This window comes from Dermochelys coriacea, chromosome 3 (genome assembly GCF_009764565.3).
Source record: "Dermochelys coriacea isolate rDerCor1 chromosome 3, rDerCor1.pri.v4, whole genome shotgun sequence".
Taxonomy (NCBI): Eukaryota; Metazoa; Chordata; order Testudines; family Dermochelyidae; genus Dermochelys; species Dermochelys coriacea.
In genome coordinates, this window is record NC_050070.1 from 142,880,683 (window position 1) to 142,901,004 (window position 20,322).

General features: G+C 42.6%; 1 protein-coding gene across 4 annotated transcripts in view; it reads left to right on the top strand.

The window, feature by feature from the left end:
* KIF26B (kinesin family member 26B) overlaps nt 1-20,322 on the top strand; it is a 429,496-nt gene that overhangs the window by 106,558 nt on the left and 302,616 nt on the right. The window contains exon 1 of one of the 4 annotated variants that reach the window (XM_043512265.1): nt 5,871-5,956. The exons of the other annotated variants lie outside the window; for them this stretch is intronic. The gene's annotated coding sequence lies outside the window, so the exon portion shown is untranslated. Of the gene's footprint in view, nt 1-5,870; nt 5,957-20,322 lie in introns of those variants that run through there. 4 annotated transcript variants of the gene reach the window in all.

Here is a 20,322-nt window from a genome sequence, read left to right on the forward strand (position 1 = left end):
TTGTATGGACTGTAGTTAGACCCTTTAATGAAAATGTGGTGCTTTTTTTTCTTCTGACTGTTATAAAGCAAATTTTTCTGATATGCTTTGAGATTGTATCATTTGCACGAGAAGCTGCAGAAAGAGATATCTGTAATAAGTAAACTTCAGTTTAGTATGAATTTTCCAACACAAACTATCTGTGTGTAGATGAAAATGTAGTTTTAATGTTTATGGGAATTACAGTAATTCTAGCAGAGGTGAGGTAGACATTTGGGCCTGATTCTGATATCCCATAGATTTAACTTAGTTGACTTCAATGGAGTTATTCCTGAGTTAAACCAGTGTAAATAATGTCAGAATTATGCCCCTTAACTGCAGTGATATGTTGCTAAAGAATTGTGAGTGCTGCTTGCTGTTTGAATGTAACAGTGAGGATGGTTGCTGTTGCGAACTGTGGCAAAGAATAACGAAAAGTCACAAAGTTGTTAGACCCCGGTTTGAATTTGAACCTGCCCCAGCTCATGTGTCCTATTGCCTAATAAATAAACCAAATGGGCATAATGCTCAGATACATGAGCATTATTTTTAGTGGATTCGGTGCTGGTCCTGCATATGTCAATGACAAAAGTCACACTGGCTTTGATAACAGAAGCTGGTCCAAGATATCCATCTCTGGGTTATCAACATTAATGTTGCTGGTAAAACCGTCTCCAAATTACCAGTGTTGACAGATATGGCAATTTCCTGCCATATTCTTGGGAGACCTTATTGAAATACATTTTAAGTATCTTTGGGATCCATTGTATTAAATGAATGGGCCAGGATTGTATGTAACCTCTCTAGAGGGAAGATGTGATAGATGTGAGACCTTGGGGTTCAAATGACTACTACATTGAACAACGTGCCAGACAAGAATGGCTTTTTTGGAACAAAAAGTGCTAAGTGGTTTTCCTGGTGAATATCTAAGTGGGGAGGTGAATGCAAATTCCACACATCTGGTTATGCAAAAACCCAGCCTTTTGCAACTAAGACTTGAGCAGCAGGCCAGTGTTTGTTGATCATCTGTTACGGGAGAACAAGATCAAAGACCCAAGCTGTATAAAGGAAAGACTGAACTATTCATGGTTCTGGTTCTGAATCTGAGATACTTATGAACTTGTTGCCATGGGGGAAAACCCAGTTGTAGGTTTTGAAGGACTGACACCTATCACAAACCGAGACTAGAGTTGGGGTGACTTCTGGTAAACTTTTTCTTTTGCATGCGGGGAGGTTGTTTGTTTGTTGTTTTTTAATGTTTTCTCTGTAATGCTTTCATCTTGAGAATAAATGTACTTGGTTATAAAGAGCTGTGAGGTAACTTGTAAGTGCGAACCTTTACAGATGTTCATACACTCCGGAGAGAGAATAAAATCTCAGACACTGGCCTCTGTAGGCAGTCTGGCTTGCTGGGAATATCACAGTGTAGGCATTGAACTGTGCTGTCAGGAGGAACTCCAGTCAGGAGGGAGAGACGCGGATCTCTGTCCAAGAGAAATGATGGCTGATGAGCTATGGTTGCCCTTGGTGGATCACAGAGGAGGAATACAGGTGCAGTTGCCCTGAACTGTGACTACTAGTATTCCTCATTTTTTTTTTGAATATCCGTGAATTAAATAGCATTCCAGACCTGGAAGATATGGATAGCTAATGCTTATGGTGTTTAACTTCAATGTATTGAGTGAACTTTCTTTTCAGTAACTGCTTCACATCTGTGACTGTTATGACTTTCCTTTCCATCTATTTCATACATGTCAAGTCTCACTCATTAGCATGCTGTCTCACTCTCACACACATTCCTAAGCTTATCTCGCTCGTTTTGAGTAAATATATAAATATTTAAAATATTTTTACTCAGGTGCTGCAAGAGACAACAATACATCTGGGGCCTCAGACATGGGGTTTAGAGCTTGGAAAGCTGCTTTCCAACCTTGTGTACTGTGGTAACCATGGAGGCTATGCTGGATTTTTCATATGTGAATTTGACAGTCAAAAAAATGAGTTTGCCCAAAAAACAAGCAGGACTTGATTGAAGGTTTGCAGGATCTGCAAAATACAGTTCAAAATTTAAACCGTACTGGACAAATTCATGTCCTCAGGGATCTCCAACAATCCAGGTTTTTGTTCCAATCAGCAAATACTTGTTTTTATTAAAATCCACTGGTTTGTACTGCATGTAGAATTCTCACATGCCCTAGACTTTAGTATGAATTAGATCATGTAAGTGTTTCATAAGCAGTGTACATTTTAAAATAAACGTAAGTGTTGGTTGGATTAAAAACCAGGACCAAAGATGAGAGTCCCTGTCTTAAGCAATGACCTACCAACACCTGGAAAGACTTACTCCTTGGCCTTGAATCTCACTCTTTGGGGCTGTAAATCTCACTCATAAGGACAGCCAACCCTTGGGCATCTCTATTTCAACTTCCTTCATGAATTCCATTTATACTCCCTCTTGATTTGTGTTTTTTTGTCCCTCCCCCCAGCATTGATATTATCAGAGGCTCAGTAAGTTTCATGCTGTGTGAAATGGAGGATATCACAACAGGCCTTGAAGCACCTCTTTGGGGGGGGGCAGGGGAGATATACCCCCTGCTAGATAGAAAGGAGGCTGGATTGATTTGCCAGCTGTGTGCATGGTGTGTTTTGGCATCAGGTTAGATATAATCTCTGAGTGCTTTGGACTGGATGTTTTTAGGCTTGATTTTATATTGCCTCCCCTTTTGGCCATGGTATCCAGAGTGTCACAGTTTGGTGCCTTGTCGAAGGCATAAGTGACTGGCATGGTTTAGAACAGGGATAGGAGACCTTGGAATGCATTCTTGGTAGCATGCAGATTTGGAATGCAGTTCAGATGACATGAGGTCAAAGCAAAGTGCTAAAACCCCTAGAAAGAAGATAGAAAAGGGACTGAGTGTGTGGGAGTAGAGGAAATTACAGAACCCCAGGATGGTCTATTTGTTGGCCTGTAAAGTACAGAAAATCACCTGGCAGGCATGGCTCTGTATCCTGCAGTTCTTATAAGCCCTTCAAAGATTGGAGGTAGGGTGGTAAATTTGTTAGTCTCTAAGGTGCCACAAGTACTCCTCGTTCTTTGTGATTAAGATATATGCTTCTTCAGAGCCTGCACTAACACTTACCACTCTATTTGGCTGTGCATGCACAATTTAATTAAATTTGCATTTAGGCTATTGCTTATATAAGGCCTCTGTTTAATAATGGGGTTATTTTCCCAAGGAAACAAGTGGAGGAGAAATGCTCTCAAGTATTTATTGCCCTAACAGCAGATAGAAGTTAAGTAGATGTTCCTCTGCAAAAACTAAAATCTTCAGCAGCAAAGCACCTCCAATGGCAGGAAGATTTTCAAGATGTATGCCTAAACTTTTGGATTAATATAGAATGCCATAAATCTGCTATGGCCAAGTCTTTTGAGGAAGAAGGTGAAGTATATACTGAAACTGGATGTTTTTGTTTGCCACAGCATACCTAGATCAAGTGCTGCCTCCTGAAAAAGGGACTCAATGAAAGAAGACATCTGATTCACTGCTTTTCTGCTTCTGAGAAGGGGAAAATAAAAAGTCGGGCCAGGGGGAAGTAATTGCATTTCCCTTATTTACATTTTCTGTGTGTAGCTTCAGTCAGACAAGTTATTTTTCACTTCCCTACCAAGGAAAAAACCTTATCCCCAGCATGAAGTGCTGCTACCAGGTTCTGCAGTAGTGATTGATGCATTTTAATACTATGTGAAGTGATCTCTGTATATGAACAGTCTGTAAAGTGCTGTAGGATCAGTCAGCGTGCAAGGTGTTGTATACCGGTCAGTGTAAATTATTTTTGAGCGTTTTTGAAGTCTGCATTAAGGTAGAAATCAATAAATTTGTTGCATCTTCACATGGTCCATATGAGGGAGAAAAGAAGCTCTCCTTAAGATTTTCAACAGAAATATTAGAGGGGAAATAGAGAAGGGGTCTGGTCTTGTCCCCATTGGAGTCAATGTAAGTGGGATTAGGCAATAAGAGTTCAAAATAATACAGAACATTTTAAAGGCTTATAGACTTACTCCGGTTGTCCAACTTTGACAAATTGTTTATGGGTGGAGGAGAAAAACTGGATCCTTTTGATGTTCTTCGAAGACTAGTTACTTTGGAGCTGGTATTTTATAGACGATAAGTAATATGTTTTAGATTAGGCAATCTGAGGTTTTGCATTGGAGCGTGCTAATAAACGTAATGAACAAAAGCTGCTACTTTAGAGTAAGTTACATAAACTCTGGATTTGCTATTGTGACTTTTTACCCACCGATCAATATGAGCAATAGCTTTCATTTATTTTTAGTGAGATATTTATATTGGCCTCTAGTCTGACTAGAGCCCCCTGAGAGTGGAAGGAGACAGCATTATGTGATCAATGGCTCCTGGAGGTACTACAGTTCAGATTTTCAAACGCACTCAGTGTTGACCTGACTCTGCTCCCATTGAAATCGATGGGATTTTCTCCATGACTTCAGTGCGTGAGTGCCTTTGAAAATCCCACCCTACATCCGCTCAGGGATTTGGTCTGATCCTCAGCTGGTGCGGATCAGCGTGGCTGCACAGAAATCAGTGGCACTTTGCTGACTTACGCAGTTGAGGATTTGTTTCATTGTTTTGGGTGGTGCACTTTTGAGGAGGCCTTTGCCATGACTGTACTATGAGTATGACCAGCCTTCCCTTTGACATGCTTTCTATGTGCAAAGCAGCCATGTACTTTTGCTTAGAATGGTTTCCATGTAAAACAAAGAAAGCGGAACATGAAAGAAAAAAAAAAGTGTCTACAGAGAGTCCTAAGAAGGGCAACTTCTCTCCATTTAAAGGTGCAGTACACAGAACAAATCATAACAATATCAGCTATTTACATCACCACCACGGAACAGCTGTGCATCTGAGGGCTGGTGCACAGGGGAGCAAGACTATGGACATGCCTCCACTCTACACCAACATGCCCTTCCTGGCCTAGTTACTGCAGCCAGCAGCACTGCTCAACCTGTCCTCTAGAGCTCTGAGTTCAAGCAGCTAAATTATGGCTGTCTCCTGTGCAGGCTTCCTTTATGGAGGAAAGGGACTGTTCATTCTTCCCTGTCTAGTGCTGCTTGGCAGAATACCAACAATTTTGATTCATAGTGTGCATTATGGTATATATTGTGGGCCTGATTCATGAGCACTTTAGGGCCACTTTGCCCTGCTTCTGCAGCGCAGAGCTACTCTAAAGTTGGCTTAACTGGCCACTGGAAGATTCCATTTTGCTTTGGGGGATACTCTAGTGATGTAAAGCCAGTACCGGAGCTCTCACACCAGCTTTCTGGCCACCACCAACACAGGAAGAGTTAGTAGAGGAAAATGGCAAGTGTGTCCCCTATGATCAGTTGATCCTTGGCCACATTTCACAGCTGGTGCAGATCAGAGCTGCCCTCAGGCTACTCTGGTATAAACTATATGACCAGACCCAGGCTGTTCCACGATAGGTTGGAGCAAAGCTTGCTTAAAGCCCATTATCTACTTTTCCCCCCATACCTCTGGACTTCTGCTGATCACTTTCTCCTTGGCTGAATCAGAATGGGAGTCTATTGTGTTTTGGGGTGCGGAGTGCGAAGAGGAGGAGAATGTGGAAAAATAATCCCTTTTCTTAATTATTGTAAATTCTATCCTTGTGAGAAAAACAATACTTATTGTTTAAAAAGGAATAGCTTCCATTTTGCTTTCCATTTTTGCAGCAAATCTTTAAGAAAGTTTATTTTTGTCTAAGTATCGTTTGTAAATTGATCTTCTGTAATATGAGTAAATCTGATGTGTCAATATGTTTATTTTTTTTAACAAAGTGCTAATTTGTACTTCAGCTAAAAGGTCAACAGTCTATAGAACAGAGAGACTTTGGGAAGATGGCATGGTGTTTCGCATGTTAGGTGAGCAAGATATTCCTAATGTCCAACTTCTGCTGAGATCATTGTTGCTAAGAATAAATGTGAAAACAATTATGCACCAAAGCTGGAAACGGTAGAAAAAAAGAAAATTCACAAAGGCTCAACCCTTCCCTGGGAGATGGTGTGAAATGTCAGTGGTGCAAGTATCCTTTTCTTTTTTCATTCACTGAGGCTCCAGATCAGTGGTGCTGGAACTAGGTATGCTGCCACACCCCATGGCTTGAAGTAGTAATAACCAAATAATGGTTTCCATGGTTTCCATCAGCAGCAACCCTGCTATAAAAATTGTTCGAGCACCCCTGCTCTAGATATTAGTAAATTCACAAAATGTTACAACAGTAATGCCAAAAAAGTGATGGAGTTTTGTTAACATGCCAAGAAACTCTCAGTGGATAGTAATAAATGTGAGTAGCTTAAATTATAGCACTAACAGAGTCTGGTTAACTGAAGGACCAAAAGCATTTAAAAGGGAAAATTTCCCAGTAACACCATCCTTCCAGTCCCTATGGTAAGCACTAGAGTAATCAATGCTGACTCTTTAAACACGAATAAATCAGAAAGATCCCAGTGTTACTGGGCTTACTCCTGGCAAAGCCTTGAACATTTTAAAAGTAGTCTGGGTAATGCGAATAAAATATATGTAGAATAAGTTCAGAATCTAATAAAAAAAGCCTTATAAGATTGAACCACAGTTATATAATTAAAGTTACTAATAACAAGTTATAGGGGGAAAAATTCTTGCACTTAATTAAAAAAATGTGCTAAGAAATCAAGCTATACAGTAAAATTATTTCCAATCTTAAAAATCTAAGTATAAATAATATTGGAACTCCATTTGCTCAAACATACAGGTCAAGAACGTGTAAGGTGGGGCAACATTCATGCCAACAATGTGGTCCATTGGCATGTGGAAATTGGATCATTGTATGGCTAGTACTTGTATACAGTTCCCATTAATCTGCATGTGCAAATGGCCATTACTGTAGGAGCTAGTTTGTGTTTTCACAAGTGCAGTTGTTTGTCCCCTGTTTGGCCAACAAAACATGTAAGGGCAATATTATCCTGTGTTACAAAAATGTTATTGATGGATATTGTATGGCATGTCTCCCTTACTTCCCTGGAACCCAGGCCGGTGGGCTTGTGACTTTCTTCCCCATCTTCTGATGTTTTGATGAACTGTCTACTTGCCTTCAATCTTATTGTAGTAAAATCAGAAAACTCTTCATGAACCATCATAGAATATCAGGGTTGGAAGGGACCTCAGGAGGTCATCTAGTCCAACCCCCTGCTCAAAGCAAGACCAGTCCCCAACTAAATCATCCCAGCCAGGGCTTTGTCAAGCCTGACCTTAAAAACTTCTAAGGAAGGAGATTCCACCACCTCCCTAGGTAATGCATTCCAGTGTTTCACCACCTTCCTAGTGAAAAAGTTTTTCCTAATATCCAACCTAAACCTCCCCCACTGCAACTTGAGACCATTACTCCTTGTTCTGTCATCTGCTACCACTGAGAACAGTCTAGATCCATCCTCTTTGTAACCCCCTTTCAGGTAGTTGAAAGCAGCTATCAAATCCCCCCTCATTCTTCTCTTCCGCAGACTAAACAATCCAGTTCCCTCAACCTCTCCTCGTAAGTCATGTGTTCCAGGCCCCTAATCATTTTTGTTGCCCTCCGCTGGACGTTTTCCAATTTTTCCACATCCTTCTTGTAGTGTGGGGCCCAAAACTGGACACAGTACTCCAGATGAGGCCTCACCAATGTCGAATAGAGGGGAATGATCACGTCCCTCGATCTGCTGGCAATGCCCTTACTTATACATCCCAAAATGCCATTGGCCTTCTTGGCAACAAGGGCACACAGTTGACTCGTATCCAGCTTCTCATCCACTGTAACCCCTAGGTCCTTTTCTGCAGAACTGCTGCCTAGCCATTCGGTCCCTAGTCTGTAGCGGTGCATGGGATTCTTCTGTCCTAAATGCAGGACTCTGCACTTGTCCTTGTTGAACCTCATCAGATTTCTTTTGTCCCTATCCTCTAATTTGTCTAGGTCCCTCTGTATCCTATCCCTACCCTCCAGCATATCTACCTCTCCTCCCAATTTAGTGTCTTCTGCAAACTTGCTGAGGGTGCAATCCACACCATCCTCCAGATCATTAATGAAGATATTGAACAAAACCGGCCAGGGGACTCACCCTTGGGGCACTCCATTTGATACTGGCTGCCAACTAGACATGGAGCCATTGATCACTACCTGTTGAGCCTGACAATCTAGCCAGCTTTCTATCCACCTTTTCATCCATTCATCCAGCCCATACTTCTTTAACTTTACTGGCAAGAATACTATGGGAGACCGTGTCAAAAGCTTTGCTAAAGTCAAGGAACAACACATCCACTGTTTTCCCCTCATCCACAGAGCCAGTTATCTCATCATAGAAGGCAATTAGATTAGTCAGGCATGACTTGCCCTTGGTGAATCCATGCTGACTGTTCCTGATCACTTTCCTCTCCTCTAAGTGCTTCAGAATTGATTCCTCGAGGACCTGCTCCATGATTTTTCCAGGGACTGAGGTGAGGCTGACTGGCCTGTAATTCCCAGGATCCTCCTTCTTCCCTTTTTTAAAGATGGGCACTACATTAGCCTTTTTCCAGTTGTCTGGGACCTCCCCCGATCGCCATGAGTTTTCAAAGATAATGGCCAATGGCTCTGCAATCACATTCGCCAACTCCTCTAGCACTCTCGGATGCAGCGCATCCGGCCCCATGGACTTGTGCTCATCCAGCTTTTCTAAATAGTCCTGAACCACTTCTGTCTTCACAGAGGGCTGGTTACCTCCTCCCCATGCTGTGCTACCCAGTGCAGCAGTCTGGGAGCTGACCTAGTTCGTGAAGACAGAGGCAAAAAAAGCATTGAGTACATTAGCTTTTTCCACATTCTCTGTCACTAGGTTGCCTCCCTCATTCAGTAAGGGGCCCACACTTTCCTTGACTTTCTTCTTGTTGCTAACATACCTGAAGAAATCCTTCTTGTTACTCTTAACATCTCTTGCTAGCTGCACTTCCAGGTGTGATTTGGCCTTCCTGATTTCATTCCTGCATGCCTGAGCAATATTTTTATACTCTTCCCTGGTCATTTGTCCCATCTTCCACTTCCTGTAAGCTTCTTTTTTGTGTTTAATATCAGCAAGGATTTCACTGTTAAGCCAAGCTGGTCGCCTGCCATATTTACTATTCTTTCTATACATCAGGATGGTTTGTCCCTGTAACCTCAATAAGGATTCTTTAAAATACAGCCAGCTCTCCTGGACTCCTTTCCCCCTCATGTTATTCTCCCAGGGGATCCTGCCCATCAGTTCCCTGAGGTTGTCAAAATCTGCTTTTCTGAAGTCCAGGGTCTGTATTCTGCTGCTCTCCTTTCTTCCTTGTGTCAGGATCCTGAACTCGACCAAGGTCATTCTTGGCAATATCATTGGTGACCACGTGGAGAAGCAGGAAGGTGTAGCGATCCGAGGGCTTGATGAGTCTTGGCAGTCTCTCGGTCACATCGTGAATCCTAGCTCCTGGCAAGCAGCAGACTTCTCGGTTTTCCTGGTCAGGGTGGCTCGGTCCCCCTGAGGAGAGAGTCCCCTACCACCAACACCCGCCTCCTCCTCTTTGGAGTGGTGGTTGTGGAATCCCCATCCTTAGGACAGTGCATCTCATGCCTTCCAATCGGCAGAGTTCCCTTCCCTCAGATGTATCATCTAGTCCACTCTCCGCATTAGTACCTGTGGAGAGAACATGAAAACGGTTGCTTACCTGTATCTGCGCTGCTGGTACATGGACACTCCCCTTTCTTCTTCTGGAGGTCACATGCTGCCAAATTTCTTCACCGTCCTCCTGTCCCCGCTGTGCAGCCTGCTCTGAATCTTCAGAACATTGTGCCCGTAGACGCATATCCTGACGTCTGTCCAGGAAATCTTCAGTTTCTCTTATGCAACGCAGGGTCGATACTTGTTTCTCCAGACCTTGAACCTTCTCTTCCAATATGGAGACCAGGTTGCACTTTGTACAGACAAAGTTGCTTCTGTCCTGTGGAAGAAAGACAAACATGGCATCCAATGCAGGTCACAACAGCTGAACACTCCCCATCCATAGTACCTTCCTTTTACGAGCTTCCTCAGGAGTTGTAGTAACTACTCAGAGAAGCCGGCAAGATGTAAGCCTCTGTGGGCTCTCCAAGGCAAACTCCCTCTGTTAGCCTCTCTGCTGTTCGCTGTCCCATATGGAAAGTGATTGTCCATATTACGCCCAATTCACAAGTGCTTGGGCAGGGCACTATAAATTACACCTCACAGTGTCAACAAGGCCTCCTGTGTCAAGGAGGGGATTCACACTGAGGCACATTAGGTACAGTAGTGTGATGCTGCCCTCCCTTGCGGTTCCTGTTGGGGAAGGGAGGGACATAGCTTTAGTTGGGGAACCATAGACCTTCCAGTGATGGAGGCTGCTGAGGGGCAGCACTGAACTAGCACTTTCTGCCAAGTCTCCTTTCTGCACAGTGCCACCTCCAGGCTAGTTTACTGGACAGCACCGGTCCCCACTGGGCGGTGAAAGAAGACATTGTAGTCTTTCTGTTTCTGCCATCTCCCACTGGTAGATTTCCATCCCGGAGCCCTCTCTGCCATAGCTTAAGTCTTATACCATCATAAACCCGGGCTGAATCTAGGCCATTATATGTTCATAGGTATACTGTATGTTTTGGTTTTTGGGGGGGGAGGGAAGGGAATTTAAACCCGAGAAACGCAGAGCTGACTTTAATTTGGGGCATGTGACCATCACTGCCCTGTGCTTTGTTACAGCTGTGTCCTGCCAGAGCAGTTCTCTTAACTCAGGGACTTTAGCTTGTTTGTGTAGAGGGAGGGAGGGCCTGGTCTAAAACTGATTGACTTGAGTGGGATTGGATCAAACCCCAAATGCTTACTTAGCTCTTTCTGAACTGTACGACAGTCTTCCCTTTCACGGATCATTCTGTGAGCCCTTGTCCAGTCCCATCAGCAGGCATAAATTGAAATCAGGATAACAATTCTAAGAGTCTCAAACCCCTCCCCCCGCACACACACACACATACTCCACCAATGGGCCTTTATGCTCTAGAAATACTGAGGTCCCATTTTAAATGTGCTATGTCGATCAGCTTGTCCCTGTTTATTTTCAGTGGAGAACAAAGCAGCCGGCTGGAAAAAAATAATCCTAAATGAGGCAATAGCACTGTGTGTTTGAGCCAGAGGGATTTGAGATGTGCAGGGAAGTGTAAATAGAGAATAATCTTTAACACAAACACGTGTGACCCAGGCTCTGGGAATGGATCTATAGGCAAGATGAGATGATGTACTTGCTGTTTTGTCTGTTTTACAAAATAATCTGGATTTCTTTACTATGTTTCTGGACTCCTATTTATTTATTTGTAGACATTCAGCTAAAAAGAAACAGATTAGGGGAAGTACAAGTAATGCATGTGCATGTTCATTCCCTCCCCCTATACTCTTCTTTATAGGTGGTGATAAAGTTTAAAAGACTCTGCCACATATAGCCTGGATTTAGATGGCATCAGCTTTGATACTTGAAAGCGAATGCAAATGTCAGTCAGTCCATCAATAGATGCATAATGAGAAGTGATATTTCAGGTTGGATGAGTTCTGCAGCAGGGATGCCTGTATTGTATATGATCCGTAATCAACAGATTACTGGAATTTTTATAAAATGCTTCATAAAGCCACTGGATATTTTTTGTTGACCACAAAATCTATTTTCATTTCAGGAGGGATGTTTTAACTTTTTCCTAAAAGGAGCGTTGTGTGGCAAGTTTGACTTCAGTGTCTATAGAATGGAGTCAGTGGAGGAGAACCTGGAGCCACTTGAATTTAAAGAGAGTTGCTGTTTCAGAATGCTAGATTAATTGCAAGAGGTGCCCTTGGAGAAGGAAAGAGTGGGTAGCTCCAATCAGTGGATTTCAAGAGCGTTGCAGCAGTGCCCAAGGCTAGCTTGAGAATTAAAAGCACCTTTCTTTCAGATTTCAGAGTAGCAGCCGTGTTAGTCTGTATTCGCAAAAAGAAAAGGAGTACTTGTGGCACCTTAGAGACTAACAAATTTAAATTTAAATTTGTTAGTCTCTAAGGTGCCACAAGTACTCCTTTTCTTTTTTCTTTCAGATGACATTCGTATTTCCCTATTGATTAGTCTGTGACTGGGGTACACAGGGAACACTGCATTAGTCTGAAGTAATGATCAGTGACTTTAAAGTTTACCCTTTTCAAAGGGTTGGAAACCCATTCTCCTCCCCATTGATTAGAGGGCTTTTCAGCTGACACTGTAACCCAAGTAAGAGTGTATTTTGATTTGCAGGTTGGGTAATGTTACCAGGCTAGACTTTTCTTTTCTTTTCTTTTTTTAGATGGGTCACTAGGGGAGTACTTGGGAAAAGATTTGTAATCTTATCCCTCGTCAGACCACACAAGTCAAGAGGCTGATCCCCTTTTGGGCTTGTCAGCAGTGGGTTTATTCAGGACAGAACGTGAGCTGCGGAGGGGCTAAGGGGAGGTAATGTTTTCAGCCCACACTTGTAGATCAGTGACATAGGGCCAGCAACACTGTGCTGATCGGTAGCGAGAGCTCATTACATGGCTCTTCCTTATGTTCAGTATCAAAGACTTGCTGGCATGGTGTGTGTGTGTGGGGGGATGTCCATGCACACGTGGGGGGAAGAAAGCTTGGGGGATGGGAAGCGTCTGGCCTTGCTCAGCTCTGAATGCTCTCTCACTGAGTCCCTGCTGAGAAGACTTTTCAGCTGAGACCATTCATATCCTGCATTTAGTCACAGGCTAGAGGTCTTGGGGTTTTACGAGGGTCCAGGAGAACGGGATCTTGTGACAACTAGTAGTTAAAAGTTTCATATATGATGGAACGGAGAAATGTGTAATGAATTGCTAAATTGTTAAAAACCCAAATGCAATTGAAAGCCCTGCTGTGTTACAGAGCCCTCATAATGTTAGTGGCAAGGAGCAGAAGAGGGGGTACAGGTGGCCATAGCAACAGCTGCAGAGGGGAGAGGTGGGGGTTCAGTGCTGGCACCAGACTACCCCTCACCCACTGTCCTCCAGCCAGCTTTCCAGCCAGACAACCCCCACCCAGTCCACACCGTCCTACCAAGGTACATCCAGCACTCCAGACACCTGTCAGCAGTTCCAGACCCCCTCCTGTAGAGCCATAGGCCAGAAGGCTGCCACAAGATCATCTACCCTGTGACCCAAGCACCTTCCAGTACCCACCTCTCTACAGACATCTTCCAGCACGTACCCACCCAGCTACCCTAGCAGCCACCATTCCTCGTATCCCTACGATAGCTGCCAAGTTCTCCACAGCCCCATATCCTGCCCCAACCACTGCTCAGGGCAGGGTCTGTTGATCATAAGACAAAGTTTATGATCATATGCAAAGGATTTGCAAGGATGCAATTTAGCTCATTATATATTTTTGTAGAATGTCACACATGAAGCTGGCAGGTATATGGGTATAGTTAAAGTGGTACATTTTCCCCCTAGTGTGGATGCACCTATGCTGGTGCTTATCCACTGTTGTAGCTTCTTAGGGTAAGGGAAATAGGCTATACCATTATAAGTGGGTCTACCCTAGGGATTGTTACCAGCATGATTTTTCAGCAAGTGTAATCTACTCTAATATCACCCTTAATCAAAACAGTTAAATCAGTAGAAAAATTGTGCAGACAGGGCCAAAGCCCTGATCTTGGAAAGAAATATGCAAATAACTGAGCTCCTGGGAATATTTTCATTGGAATCAATGGGGCTACTCACATTCATGATTGCTGGACTGATGTTGAAACAGAGTATAATCTCTTCATTGCTACTTTAGGGCCCTATCCTGCCAGGCACTGAGTACCTTTATTTATACTGACTTCAGTGAAAGTTGAGAGTACTCAGTATCTTGCAGGATGGGGCCTAAATTTCTGTATGACGTTCCAACGTTTTTTTTTAAGTTTTAGTTTTATTCATCTTTCATATGTTTATATTAAATATTTTAGAGGCAGAGAGGTTTGTGTGGGGTCTGGGCATTTCGATGATCTCACTACAGGCATCGATTGGCAAGCTGCTAGCTGTTTAGGGATAGAGGCAGAGCAATGTGTTTCCATGTTAAAATTTCACTCCTCAAGAAAGCCCCTTTGATAAGCCACATCTCATTTTGGGGGTTCCAGGGATCACAGGCAAATAATTATATTTAATTTATTGTGTGCACATAAATAAAGAAAAAATAACTATTATTAGGCAATTTAATAATTAGATCATTAATAAACCCTTAATATAATTATGTTAATAGAACCCGCTCTAAATACAAACTGCATCATCTAATACCACATTAAAAGAAAAGATTAAAGCTTTCATATGCAAGTGTAATCTCCAAGATAATTTAAAAATGTTAAAATAAAATTTCATTGTTGCACAGGGATTTTCTTGCTCAATTCCCCTTAATGATAACGATAATAGTAATAATGCATAATATAGTCATAGCATTTGAGTAGCAAAATGCAAGTAACACACAGAACATGCTAAGATTTAACAACATCAGTCTGGGATGGGTTCTTATTCAGGCGTGGCAAAGCCAGGTGTGAATTAAGCAGGATGTTTCAAACAAGTGTCATAAATACCTATGTCATACCACACCATCATGTATTTTACTTATGCTATGTTTTAGACTATCAGCTCTTTGAGGAAGAGACTGTGCAGTGCCTAGTACAATGGACCCTTAATTTGGTTGACTTTTAGGCACTGCTACAGTATGTGGTGTTAGTGATATTACTGTATCACATCTGGTTTAGTAACAGTAGCTGCATTACACTCTTATCCTTGTGTAAAACTGCTTCTGTTTGGATACACCAGTGTATCTGGGTTACTTAAAAGAGATCATAGATGGTTCCCTAATGTTTCAGTCCCAATTTCACATCTTGTTCCTGCAGCTACACAATTGTGTAGGACTGGGAGCAGGCCATGCGACCTTCATGTCTGCAGCTGTGTGATGTTACATATATTTTAAACTAATGTTTGTTTACATGGAACAAGTAATGTTAACACAGTGTTAAGGAAACTACATGGAAATCAAATGGCTTTAATGAGATGGATAGTGCTGCTGTTTACATCTCTCCCCTTTTTAATGATTTCCTGCCCTGGGGTGTTAAATGGTTTATAAAGTTGTACAATATCTTCCCTCATTGCCTGGAGTCCCAACTGCTCTAATCTCTACAGGTTGCTTTATGCTTTTGATTTTGTCCTCCTGTGTGTTCGCTAACTCCCCTCCCCACTAATTTGATCCTGGGTGAATTCACATCAAAGGAATACCTGACGTAGAAGGCATGAAGCAGCTGCACAGGATGCAGAGAAGCGCTTGTTTTTTTGAGTTTGGTTGGGCTAAAAAGCTGTTGGAAATCCTAAAACAGTCCTGGTTGGGCTACAATTGCTTACAGACTGACAGACAGCTGTTTTGCCATAGCGATGAAAGCAGGTGTGTAGGCCACCTGGAACACTCCACAGACCACAGTTGAAAGCCACAATGCTACACAGAGGCATTCCTAATTCCACACTAAATTATTTTTTTAACAATGCAATCTCTGTTCTCATTGTTCACACCAGAAAGGAGACGTGGTGTGCATTGTGTACGAGGAGAGAGAGAGTTATTCCTGTGAAGTATTTACCATCTCCCCACTCCACTGCTCGTGGTGAAGAACGAAGTTTATTCTCCTGGCTGATCTACACTACGGGGGGTGGGGAGGGGATTCATCGATCTAAGTTAAGCAACTTCAGCTACGTGAATAACGTAGCTGAAGTCGACGTACTTAGATCTACTTACCGTGGTGTCTTCACTGCGATGTGTCGATTGGAGACGTTCTCCCGTCGATTTCCCTTGTGCTTCTCGTTAAGGTGGAGTATCGGAGTTGATGTTAGTGAATGGTGGTCGATCTATTGCTTTTATACTAGACACGATAAATCAGCTCCCGCTGGATCAATCGCTGCCCATCAATCCAGCCGGTAGTGTACACAAGCCCTCAGTCTCCTGAATGAAGAGTATAGAACATCAATTCAATTTGGGCAAGAAGAGCCGTTTGCTACTGCTACCTGTGGAGTTGCTGTTATGTCTATCTTCCCTGATGAAGTTTCTGATAGAATATCCCTTTCTGAAGCACAGCATAGTGTTCATTAGTTTCTGCCTACTGAAAATAGTTATGGAATTCCCTTCAGATCCCAAACACAGGTCTTTGGTTTGGATTTATTAACAAACTTCAGGCCCAGCTTTCTCCCTAGGTGTGTCTGTTCCCTCTTTACAACTACTCAGCCTCAGGGTTTGTCTACATGAGGACACTGAAGATAATTAATCTGAATTAAATAAGGCTAAATTTACATTTAAAAAGTTAGGTCGACCAGTATGTTGCTTGGGTGTGAAAAATCCACATCCCTGAGCGATGTAGTTAAACTGGCCTAACCCCAGTGTGGACAGCCGTAGACCAATGGTAGCTAGGTCAGCAGAAGAATTCTTCCAATTCACAGGGGAGTGTATTAAGTACAGTGATGGTAGAAACCCTCCTATCACTGTAGTGAGTGTCTACACTGAAGGCCTACAACTGTGCAGCTAGTGAGGACGTAGTCTACCAGTGTGAATTTGAAGTGGATTAGTTAAACTGCATTAAACCCCTGTGTGGACACTCTCAAATCTCACCACCTTCTGCTCCAAGTCCAAAGTGCATTTCTGTGACCTGTCTTCTCCAAGGAGACTTACAGAGACTTAGTGCATGGCAAGCTGGGGTGTAAATGTACAGCGCACCAGCTTGTTGTGCCCTGGGTGGTTGTGTGGACCCTGCTGCCATGCACTATAAGTTCCCTAGTGTGTTTTGATCTATTGCTGTAGTGTGGCCAGCAACTGATCCACAGTAGATGTACACCACAGCTTGCTGCGCTCTAAGTCTCTGTAAAGACAAGCCCTAAAGTAAATACATAGCGTATATATTTAAGCAATACCAAAAAACCCTACCAAAACAAGACCCACCACTGCACACGCTACTCATCTTGGGGAGAGGATGAGAGAACAAACGTGACAGATAGTAGTCACGTTGCTTAAAGCATTACTGGAAGATGCTCGATACTGCAGCCATGAGCCCGGTATAAGTCAGTCTCCTCTATAATCTGCAGTGTGTATGCCAAATTCATCCCCATGGCTTCAGGAAGTGCAATATTTAATCATTTTTGCCTTCAGGGATAGTTGCACTGGAGGGAGATATTCACCCCTCTTCTGGCAGTTCAGCTAGGAGGGAACAGCTTTAGTTTATATGTAGGAGTCCAAAGGTTCTCAGTCAGCACATTTCCAGACTATGCTGGCCACTTCTTCAGTAATAGGCAGATTGCACCATGGTATCCCCATTTCTGCTCACTAGGTTGCACTTGTTTCAGTGAGTGTAGCCCTCAGAATGAATCCGGTCCCATATGTTTTATTGTGTAGTGGGACTTAAGCAAGGGAGTATATTCAATAAAGATCTGTAGCACTGAATGTAAGTCTTGTACCAATGCTATTCTACCCAAGCCATCCCCTGACCTTCCCATCTAGTTACCTATCAAGCCTGATAGTGACTTGGTGCCAGGAAAGAAAAATGGGAGAGAGTCTCAGGCTGATAGAGGCAAGTGTAGCAGAGACTAATGAAGGGAGGAGGATATGGTGAATGAGATCAGTTTTGAACCTCAAAGGGAGATGAGGAAATTAGCTACGCAGTGTGTGTTTCCATAGGAAAAGCCAGTAAAAGAAAACTAAAGAGAGGAGAGAAGAAAGAAAAGGTGTAAACCAGTCTATTCATCCCTTACAGAAGCTGGCGACAACACAAATCAGTTTGTCTGCATCACTTTTAAAAAAAACAAAACCAAAAGCTACCATTCATTCATAAGCAAACTTTTGATGCAAGTGTTGCTCAGTGAGGGAAGAGAAACATAAGGGCAAAAGCTAGGAATGTACAGGAAAGGTCACTACAGTACATATCCTGGATGGATGAGGAGGAGGCCTAATTGGAAGAGAGAGTAGCTTTTCTGACTCTTGAATCGCCTGAGGGTTTTTCCCAATTATTAATACTTGGTTGTAGACATACTGGAAGTTGAAGCCAGATTAGATACAGCCGTTCTCTGATTGGTAGCTCTCTTGAGAGGCAAGAAAGTAAGTGAGCTGTAGTTCACGAAAGCTTATGCTCTAATAAATTTGTTAGTCTCTAAGGTGCCACAAGTACTCCTTTTCTTTTTGCGAATGCAGACTAACACGGCTGCTACTCTGAAACCTGATGAAATAAACAGTAATTGTTTCCTGAAGCATCACGAGTGTTTTTGAATCAACAAGTAACACTGTTGTGTGAACAGAACAACTGGCTTACATCAGTTACAGAAGGTTCTGGATTTCTAGAAATGTCCCATGAGGCTACTGGAACTATACACATGTGCACATGCTTATGTTGGAGAGCAATAGGTAGGAAAGACAAATGTTGTTCTCACCTTCACTCTTTGTAGTTTCATGATCTGTTTGGCTATCATCCTGCAAGCATGTGACACGGTCATTTGGGAAGTCACTGGACTGGACACATGTCTGCACTGCAGCTGGAGGTGTAACTTCCAGCAGGGGTAGCTGTGTACACACTACCTTTGATCAAGCTGATGCACTAAAAGCCGCAATGTAGCCACAGTGGCATGGGTGGTGACTCAGTCTAGCTGGCTGAGTACAATCCCATTCGAGATCCTAGGTATGTGCTTGGGTGGCTAGGCTACGCTGCTATTTACTTCTACCCAGCCTGGAAATTACACCTATAGCTGCCAGGTAGACATACCCTGGTTATGATGTCAGTAGTAGCCTGGTGCTGACGCTCATCAGGAAACTGTAGGATCTCTCTCATGAGAAAAACAAACTAAATTTGAAAGAAAGGAGATACACCAGTGTAACTGTCCTGTGGCATTCATACTTAAACAGCCTCTATCGAGCCACTAATATTGATCTTTAATAAATCTTGGAATAATAGGCAAATCCCCAGGGACTAGAAAGAGCTAATGTTCCAGTATTTTAAAAGTGGTGACCCAGATAACCATGGACAGTTAGCTTGACATTTGATCCGAGTTAACATCATGGAAATCCTGACTATGCTAACCATCATTTAATTCTTTAATACGAATCAACATGTTTTTATGGAAAATAGCTCTTGTCAGACAAACTTGATTGTATATATTTTTTTATATGATTACAAGTTTGGTTGATAAAGTAACTGTGTTGACATAATATACTTAGACACCTGTACGGCATTTGATTAAAAATTAGCATTATAAGAAACGAATGCAGCAAATAGTAAATGGATTAAAATGTGGCTAATTAATAGATCTCAAAAAGTAATTGTAAGTGGGAAGTCATTGTCCAGGGTTTTGTAGTAGTATCTCATAATATTTTCATCAATGGTATGAACTAAAATAAAATCATTACTAGTAAAGTTTTCAAATGATACAAAAACTGGTGGAGTGGTAGTGATAAAGACAGGTGATCTGGATTGCATGATAAACTGTGCTCACTTCAACAACATACACTTTAAAAGTAAAGGAGTACTTGTGACACCTTAGAGACTAACAAATTTATTTGAGCATAAGCTTTTGTGAGCTACAGCTCACTTCATCGGATGCATTGCATTGCATCCGATGAAGTGAGCTGTAGCTCACGAAAGCTTATGCTCAAATAAATTTGTTAGTCTCTAAGGTGCCTCAAGTACTCCTTTTCTTTTTGCAAATACAGACTAACACGGCTGCTACTCTGAAACCTGTCAACATACACTTTAGTACAGCTAAATGTGAAGGTCATAATTCTAGGAACCAAGAATGCTGGTTGTACTTGTAGGATGAGGGACTGTATTTTGGAAAACAGTAATGCAGAAAAGGACTTCGGGGCCACAGTGGATAAGCAACTGATCATGAGCTCATAATGTGCTCTGGTGGCTAAGAGGGCAAATGCAGTCCTTGGATGTGTAAGCAGGGAAATATTGAACCAAAGTTGGGAGGTGGTAGCATCCCTGTATATAGCATTAGTGAGACTACGACTGGAAAACTGACTGGTTCTGATGTCCATGCTGTTAAGAAGCTGTTGACAAATTCCAGCCTCTCAGCAAGGGCTTGTGTCTGGCTGCCGAGTAGCCCCCGGAGTCAGTGGCCAGAGTTAGGCTGGGCTACAGAGCTTCAGTTGACTTCAGGGCAAAGATGAATGGGGAGGATTTGGATTTGCCCTATTGATTGTACCTTTAGATTTCCCTACTGGT